Source organism: Dasypus novemcinctus, chromosome 21, assembly GCF_030445035.2.
Source record: "Dasypus novemcinctus isolate mDasNov1 chromosome 21, mDasNov1.1.hap2, whole genome shotgun sequence".
In the NCBI taxonomy this organism is placed as follows: domain Eukaryota; kingdom Metazoa; phylum Chordata; class Mammalia; order Cingulata; family Dasypodidae; genus Dasypus; species Dasypus novemcinctus.
Window position 1 is genome coordinate 1824534 of NC_080693.1, and position 9519 is coordinate 1834052.

Below are 9519 nucleotides of genomic sequence, written 5' to 3' on the forward strand. Positions count from 1 at the left end.
CAGTTCCTAAAGAAGTTGAATATAGATTTGCCAGTGATCCAACAATATCACTATTGGGTCTACACCCAGAACTGAAAGCACTGATACAAACAGACATCTGCACACCTATGTTCATAGCAGTGCTAGTCACAATTGTCAAAAGCTGGAAAGAACCCAGATGTCCATCAACTGAGGAATGGATAAACAGTAGTATTTTCCCATGATGGAATATTATGGAGCTGTAAGAAGAAATGAAGTTGTAAAACATTTGACAACATGAGTGAACCTGGAGGACATTATGTTGAGTGAAGGAAGCCAGACACAATAGGACAAATACAGTAAGAGTGCTTTATTATGTACTAAATATATTGTATAACATAGTATATGATTCCATTTATATAAAATGTAAAGTCCATTTATAGAGGGGGAAAAAAAAGGATTCATGCAAGAGTAGCCAAAAACGGGAGCTGTGAACAGTAGGGGAAGCACAGATGGAAAAGTGATGAATTTTCTTGTTTTTTCATTGGTTATTGTTGAAATAATGAAAATGATCTAATAATGATTGAGGTGATGAATGTAAAAATATGTGATGGTGCCAAATACCAGTGACTGTGCACTTTGTTTTTTTTTTTTTTTAAAGATTTATTTTCATTTATTTAATTCCCCTCCCCTCCCCCGGTTGTCTGTTTTCTGTGTCTTTTTGCTGCGTCTTGTTTCTTTGTCCGCTTCTGTTGTCGTCAGTGGCACGGGAAGTGTGGGCGGCGCCATTCCTCGGCAGGCTGCTCCCTCCTTCGCGCTGGGCGGCTCTCCTTATGGGTGCACTCCTTGCGCGTGGGGCTCCCCTACGCGGGGGACACCCCTGTGTAGCACGGCACTCGTTGCGTGCATCAGCACTGCGCATGGGCCAGCTCCACACGGGTCAAGGAGGCCCGGGGCTTGAACCGCGGACCTCCCATGTGGTAGACCGACGCCCTAACCACTGGGCCAAAGTCGGTTTCCCTGACTGTGCACTTTGGATGAATTGTATGCTTCATTGATATGTATGGATAAAATTGACTTGTTAAAAAAAAAAAGACAAACAGCACTTCAAAATGGGAAAATACATAAATATACTTTCACCAAAGAAGAAACATTCACTTCTTTTCATCACTAGGGAAATACAAATTAAAATCTGCTTTGACTTATCATATAGACATACTAAAATGGCTAAAATCAAGAAAGATAATACCAACTGTTAAAGAAGATGTGGAAAACCTAGGACCCTTGTCAGAGTCATGGACCCAAAGGGTATCAGGAATGAAAGACAAAGAGAGATTGGGGTCAGGGGATCTGCGAGCATTGATTCCTCAAACTCATCAGACAAGTTCATTAATATCAGGGACTTCTTTATATACTCCAAGCAACCATGAGAACCAGCGACTATTCTAGCTAACTATTCCCATAACTTCATTAATGAAATCACAGTGCACAGTGGATAAGATAGTAACTAAAGCCCAAGATGTTCCTTTATGTTATTGAAACAAGTATACTCATAAATCTTGTTGCCCAGGTTACTTGAGATACCAAGTCTGGGTTCTGCTGGAATGTTGTGTTTCCCAGAGAGATTAGCCACCTGCATGTACATCTCCAGGGACTGGATGACCCAGTGGTCTGAAAGTAACTTGCTACCATGGAAACAGCATGCCTTTGTTTCTCACATTTCCCCCTTTTTGTTTCAGTCAGGGTGGCTGTGCCTGTCTTAAGTTACCCTCCTCTGAGAGTCTTACCCATCATTGGCTACCAGCCAAGCACTCTGACCATGGGGAATTATATCAGGGTTTTAGCAAGTACCAAATTATTAGCTTGTCCCATTGCGTCAACATGGTGCAGTCTTCGACAGACTTCTCATCCCAGGCAAGCAACAATGAGCAACAAGATTAATACACAAAATCCTATTCCTAATGTTGATAACAAATGTTGAGACTTCCACCAATCTACTGGATTAAATTAAAATGAGAAATTAAATCATTAAAGATATTTTTATCAGCAGTTACATCAATTTGATTATGATACATTTCTAATATTCTTTTTTTGTAATTCTTCTATTGCTAATGACATATTACCTTTATGACCTATCGAATGACTTTTAATCTTTTCCCAATCAAACATAGAATTATTATAAGCAAGTGGAGTAATACAAAAGTTACTTTCATTCCAATCACATTTCAATCCCCTAAGTAAGTTTAAGTTATATACTTGATCTCCAAGATGTAAAACCGCTGATTCTAAATCATTAACTCTACTGTTTAATTCTCCATCAATATATTCTTGACTATGCCATAAGTCACTAGCATTCTTATGCCAATCATGCATGTATTGTTGAGTCTGCATCATCTCATGCAAGGCCACTGTAGCTGTAGTAGCAGCTGCAATGACACCAATCAGTCCTAGTATGCCAGCTATTATCAGTCCCACATATCGCTTCGAGTGCTTCAGGATTTTTTAAGCCATATGGAATAGCAGTTGACTTTCAGGTGATGATTGCCAAATTCAGTTCAGTTGCACTGGAATCCACACTTCCCGCCACCTTCGAGCCACTGTAATGAAATCTCCATTCTGTAAAATGTTCTCAGACAAACAGGTATGCAAAGCCCCACTTTTATAAAATACAGCATTCTCGGTTATAGTTAATTTTCCAACCACAAACACATAAGGATCTCTTACACACGCCTGAAGATGATGAATTTGATTTAAATGCAGGTATTGACCCTTCTTACTATTATTCCCAATCCATTCTATAGTAGGAGCTATTCCTAGAAAAACTTTTCACAGATTCTTCTGCTTGTGTATAGATGTGATATTACACCACGGAGAAGGGACCCATTTCCCTTTCTGTTTCCAAACACTATTATTTTTAGTAAAAATTATTTTCTGTTGTCCTTTACTATTTAGACCATGCCAAATAAATCTCTCATTTTATTCAATGGGACTCCCCATAGGGGCACTTTCCCACACTGTTCCATTCTAATCATTAAAAACTACAGATCCTCTTCCCATATGGCACTCTTGCCATCCTTCTTTATCCCTACTTTCTTTTTGCAGGCAATCATAAGAAGGATTTTTTGGTCATGATAAAATTGTAAGAGGGAAATAAAGTCACAATAGACTATTATTATTTTTGAAGATAATCATTGTCTGATTTTTAACATACATACAGGAAGGATGGTTACCAAAGCATAAGCGTCGATAATCAAATGGTAATATGAGATTACAGATTCTTTGTCCTTCCTCATAGGGTTTAATTGGCAATCGATCATCAATTGGTCCAGGGAATATCTGGGTCTTATTCAGATATATATGAAAGAATGGATCTTTCCAGGTTAACACTCTAAGTAATAGGGGGTTAGGTATATAGGCCCAATAAGTGTAATTACTGGCAGCTTCCTCATTACTTATGATCACCATCATCAGAAGTTGCAGGAGACCCCGTCTCTTCATTCCGAGGTTTAATCCTCTTCGCAGGTAACCAAATTTGTTCTCCATTTTCTGAAATGACAAGAGCATAGCCTCACCCCCATACTTTAATCCTGCCTTTTTTCCATTCACTGCTTAAAATATCTTTCCAGAATATTGGTTGATCTTCATTTCCTGCATCCACTGTAGACATTTGACATTTTTCAAAGTGACATTCTGCAGGTGTCAATGAATTATAAACATTAAGAAAATTTAAAGTAAATAAAGCTTTTGCGAATTGATCTTTTGGTGTTATAATACCATCATCTCCCCCTTTTTGTTTTAAAAGCATAGTTTTTAGGGTATGATGGCAGTGTTCAACTATGGCTTGTCCTGTAGGATTGTAAGGAATACCCATAGTATGTTCAATACCATACATAGTACAAAATGCAGCAAAGGACTTACTGGTGTAAGAAGGACCATTGTCAGTTTTAATTTTTGAGGGGCATCCCATCACAGCAAAAGCAGACCACAGATGGGAATGAACATTATGAAAACGTTTATCATTTTGTGCAGTAGCCCACATAAAATGAGAATAAGTATCAATACAGACATGAACATATTGTAATTTACCAAATGATGGTATGTGAGTAACATCCATCTGCCACAATTGATCAGGAGCTAGGTCTCTGGGATTAGTGCCTAAAAAAGGCACTGTGGTCAAGGGTCCACAGGTGGGACAGGTACAAATAATTTCTTGAGCTTGATGTTTTGTTAATTGAGGAAATTTATGTCTAAGTCCCTTGGTATTAATATGAGTTAATGCATGATATTTACTGGCATTTTGCAAACATCCTACTAATAAATTAGCTCTTGTATTTTGGGTAGCTAGAGGACCAGGAAGGGAAGAATGAGCCCAGATATGAGTAATATATATAGGCTGACTTCTCTGCTGAATGAGGGTTTGAAGGTCAGCAAAAAGTTGAGACAATATATCAGTAATAAAAATATGAGTTGTTTCAATATGGCTTACAGTTAAACAAACATATTCGGAGTCAGAGACAATATTCAAGGGCTCTTGAAACATTTGTAAAACCTTAATGATGGCTGAAAGCTCTGTGCATTAAGCAGATGAATGAGTCTGCCAAACCTGTTCTTTTTGAGAAGTAACGTATGCTGCCTTTCCATTACTACTACCATCAGTAAAAACTGTACAAGATGGTTGGGCTATGCACATAGCCCTGAAAAGCACTGCAAAAGTTCATTGTTGGATTTTTTACAGATAGAGGAATGCAGCTGGCTTGACTTAAAGAAAGTTTTAGCAAGTTTTAAAACAAAGTGATAGCAACACAGCTGGACATTAACTTCTTGCAACAAACTAGCAGTGTTTAGGGTTGCTGCATACTACAGTGTTATTTTAATCTAGGATAAGAGGTTGTTTCTGTGACACATACTCTTTTATAATAATTAAAACCATAATTAACCACATTGTACTTTTCTTTAATATTATGCCAAAATATTGGTAACTTTATACACTTTTAAGCATTCATAGGAACTTTTTATTCATACAACTTTAATTAACAGAGGGTTAAAGAAAAAATTTGTTAATTTTATAACACTTTGTTTTAAACACCTTCTATTCGACTTATAACATATTAAATGAACTTAACTATTACTTTAATTTTTCTTTTAAGGTAAAAGAACAAATCTCTTATAATTAGTTTGGAATAAAAGGCTACTTTTCAGGATTTGATTTTGAGAAAGCAGTTTTGAACATTATGTTCCTTTAAAAGAGATAAGAGTTTTCCTTCTTGGAACACTGAGGAAATGATGAGGTTAAAGCACAAGAAGCTATTTTGATAAAACAGACTTTTTTTGTATACTCCTTATTGAGGATAAATACTTTTACTAAAACAGATTAATGATTTGAGAGGCTTTGAGAAAGAACAAAATTTTAACTTTGCATTAGTATACTGCTTAATACTAAACCTTTTAAAATTTTATAGCTAGACCCATCAAGTTTTACTTAACTTTAATCATAAAAATTTCTTTTCTACAAACCTTCTACACTTTAGTATTCACCTAGGTTTTGTTTCACACTCTACTCTTTCCCATTAATTAATCATTTTATCTTAAGACAAAATCATCTCCTGTTTCTTTACTAAAAAAAAACACATTCCATATAGCCCACATACTAAGTTATCAGGCAAACTTCTTACAACATATAATACCATCAACACTAAACAAGCTTGTTAAAATAATGAACTTTTCTTTACTTCAAATATTTAGTAGCATGCAATATTAGAAACAGTCTCCTAGAAGCAAGTTGTCAGGGGAGGCTGGCTGCTGCCAAGTTTTCCTGTTATAAAATCACCTTTTATTATTATTATTATTAATTCAGGTTTGTTTAATAATGACTTTTTGGAATTAGCCATTTAAACACTTTAATTTAAACAATGCTTCATTAAATTTCTTATAATTATTTATAACCATATAGACTATAATTATATTACTTTAAGACAAATTTTACCTTCACAGAACACATTTCCTTACTTAAAGTTACCACAATACTTTCTATAACTTGCCACATGCATTTAAGTTCCAAGAGTTTGTGAAAATTAGCCATCCTACTTTAAGACAAAACACACTTTTTAGAAAAAACTTATTAAATTTCAGTCAGCATTTCCACAAATTTTTAACCTTCTTTAATATTCATTTAAGTTTTACATCTTTCATTTTATCCTGTGAAGAAAAATAAGGTATTCATTTCAACCTAGGCAAGAAAAACTTTTTATAAAAAGACATAGTAATTTTGTTAATCAAGACTTACAATTTTTATCATCGTAGAGATCTTATTAACATTTAAACTTAAGTATTAATATAAGCACTTATTTAATTTTTGGCCATTTGAATAGAGCTCTTTTTAAAATTTTTATTAATTTATATTACCATCCAGAGGTATCAAAATATACACTGACATTGAACGAACAGACAAACACAGAACAATCAACAACACATTAACAGAAACATACAGTTTGCAATTAACTCATAATTCTTATTTTCTTGGTATAGTTGTTTTTAAGTTCTCCGTTATATCACATCTTAGATATCACTTTTTAAGAGTTCTTCTGGAATCCATGTTTCCTGTAACATGCAACCTTGTGCTTGGAAACATTTTTATTAGTTATCAGCAATCAGTTAAGATAACTTGAGCAGCAGAAATGTAGCTAAGCTCTTATTTAGCAGTTTAGACAGACCGTTAACACACATTTTTGGATTATTACTTTGTAAGACTATACTGAGACTTGAAGTTCAGGAGTAAACTATTGATTTAAAACTGAAAATTCCTTTCCAAACCTTGATAAAAATTTTGTACTAATTTTATTATCTTGGTTAAATAAGCCCAATCAGAATTAGCATGGAAACATGGCTTAACTCTATCAACCCCCACTAGCCCACAGCTACATTGTCATGTAGACAGCAGGGGGTTTAGTGAGTTGCTGCCAGAACAGTTTCCTTATCTTAGTGAACACTTTACCAGAGAGTTTTCTTACAAGCCTGATTTCACTAACAAGGACTTTATTTAGTATCTTTGCTCATTTTAAATCTTTCAATAGTTTAAAAGGTATTGGCTCAAGATGAAACTCGACACCCCCTTGCAGATTCTTTATATCTGGTGGTATCGCATGTAATGTTACAAGGAAAGCAGATAATAATTGTTTAACATAAGGCAAAGCATCGGCAACATCTGAAAACATTTCTAATTTAGGCTTAGTAACAGAAGGCAATTCAGTAGGTGCAGAGGGTTGTACTGGATACACAGAAGATATTTCATTAGGACACTTCACTGAGCTTTTATTGATGAAAGGGTTAATATCAGGGTGAGGGAAAAAACCTGATGGCTCCCCATTCGCCTCAAGTTCCTGTTCTTGTTCCAATTTACCTTCTTTCATTTCAAATTTACTTATGGGCTTAGAATATATAGAACTTTCATCTTTCTCTCCTGCTTTAATCTGTAAAGGATCTAAGGCTGCTGCAGTTTGTTGTCCTAAAGCCCACACCGACAGGGGTATAGTTTTTCTTTTTTGATATGCTCTACATGGTGCCTTCATTACTTGTTTCCACTGTTTAAGATTTAAAAGATTTTTCCCTTGTGGCTGAAACCAATAACAGTGTTTTTGTACTAGAGCAAAAAGTTGAAGTAAATTAGCAGCTTTTACTGAGACTCGGACAGTATTTAAGAGAGATTTTAGTACCTGTGAATATTCTTCCACCCATCCTGGTTGATTACCCATACCCTGATGCCAGCAGAAAACAGGATTAATTAAAATTCTTACCAGCGTATGGTCAGACTCGAGTTACCCTTTGATGGACGCCTCAACCTTTCAGGAAGGTTTTCAGTTCCGCGTTCCCGATACTGTTGTGGAAGAATCTCTGCTGTAGCCACTACTTCAGGCCCCATGTTGGGCACTAAATGTCAGAGTCATGGACCCAAAGGGTATCAGGAATGAAAGACAAAGAGAGGTTGGGATCAGGGGATCTGTGAGCATTGATTCCTCAAGCTCATCAGACAAGTTTATTAATATCAGGAGCTTCTTTACATACCTCAAGCAACCGTGAGAACCAGCAACTATTCTAGCTAACTATTCCCATAACTTCATTAATGAAAACACAGTGCATGGTGGATAAGATAGTAACTAAAGCCCAAGATGTTCCTTTATGTTATTGAAACAAGTATACTCATAAATCTTGTTGCCCACGTTACTTGAGATACCAAGTCTGGGTTCTGCTGGGATGTTGTGTTTCCCACAGAGATTAGCCACCTGCACATACATCTCCAGGGACAGCATGACCCAGTGGTCAGAAAGGAACTTGCTACCATGGAAATAGCATGCCTTTGTTTCCCACAACCCTCATACATTTCTGGTGAGAATGCCAAATGGTCCTGCCACTTTGGCAAACATTTTGTCAGTTTCTTAAAAATATAAACTTACATCATTGTTGTTAATTCCACTCCGAGAAATCCATCAGAGACAAACTGCTGTATAATGAATCCTACAGCAAGTTCATGGCAGCCAAAACTGGAAAAAAATACCAATACCTATCAACTGAGGCTTGGATAACAAAAGGCGGTACCTCGTGAATGGCTGTGCAGCTCAAATAGGTAATTTCATTAAATTAACTTTCACAGAAAGGTATCCGTGTCTGGAAAAATGCCAAAGATTGAAGCAGGCCCCGGGCCCGCCCCCGCGAAGACAGCCCCCCAACACCTCGGCCCCAAACCGCAGAGAGAGGGGCACGCACAACCGTCCAGCGAGCAGGAGCCTCGGCGGCGCGGGCCCGCGCTCCCAGAACGCAGCACAGGCAGAGCCGCTCGCCGCTTTTCCGCGCTTCCGGCGGCCCCGCAGCCCGCGCCCGCCGCCGCCAGGTTGGGTCCCACACGCACCGCGCACGGAGCCGGGGCAGGCGGGCGTCTGAGGGGGCGCCGCGCGCTCCCCCTGAGGGCTCCGGTTCCGCACTCGCTGCCCGCCCGCCCGCGGGCCAGACGCGCCCCTCACCGCACACCTGGAGGCCCGCGCCACGACTCGGCCTGGCCGGAGCACCAGCTCACCGCGACCGGATCCCGAACACCCGGAGCTGCGAGAGGCGCCGCCGCCGCCGCGCCGCGCGCTGGAGGGGCTCAGGGGGCGGGGCTGAGCGGGAGCCGGGTTGAACGCCGGGGGGCGGGGCTGAGAGTGAGGCTGAGGGGGCGGGGCTGAATGGGCAGGGGTGGGGCCTGAGCCCAGGGGCGGAGCTGAACGCTGGGGGCGGGGCTGAGTGGGAGCAGGGCTGAAAGGGCAGGGGCGGGGCTGAGCGGACGGGGCTGAGAGTGGGGCTGAGGGGGCGGGGCTGATCCACCAGGGGCGGGGCTGAGCAGCGGGGGCGAAGCTAAGACCCGGCCACACGCTTGCAGCAACCCTGACCCCGTCCGGCCCCAGGCGTTCCCACCGGCCCTCGGCTTCCTCGGTGCCTGGGTCCCACGCCTCTCCGGGGGCCCCTACATGCGTCCTCCCTGCCGAGCATCTCCCCGGCCCCGAGACACGAGTGGAACCTGGCATCCACGTGGAC

The 9519-nt window shown here is 39.7% G+C and overlaps 1 long non-coding RNA gene across 2 annotated transcripts; it reads right to left on the reverse strand.

The window, feature by feature from the left end:
- Nucleotides 1-313: 313 nt before the first annotated feature.
- Nucleotides 314-9076, reverse strand: LOC131274920 (uncharacterized). 2 transcript variants are annotated; one of them, XR_009182209.2, is made up of 4 exons: nucleotides 8977-9076; nucleotides 8406-8492; nucleotides 7749-7881; nucleotides 314-3504 (listed from the first exon to the last, which is right to left on the reverse strand). It is a non-coding gene; the product is annotated as an uncharacterized lncRNA (long non-coding RNA). The 2 variants fall into 2 exon arrangements; XR_009182208.1 differs by lacking the exon at nucleotides 8977-9076 and adding an exon at nucleotides 8858-8958.
- Between the last annotated feature and the right edge of the window lie 443 nt (nucleotides 9077-9519).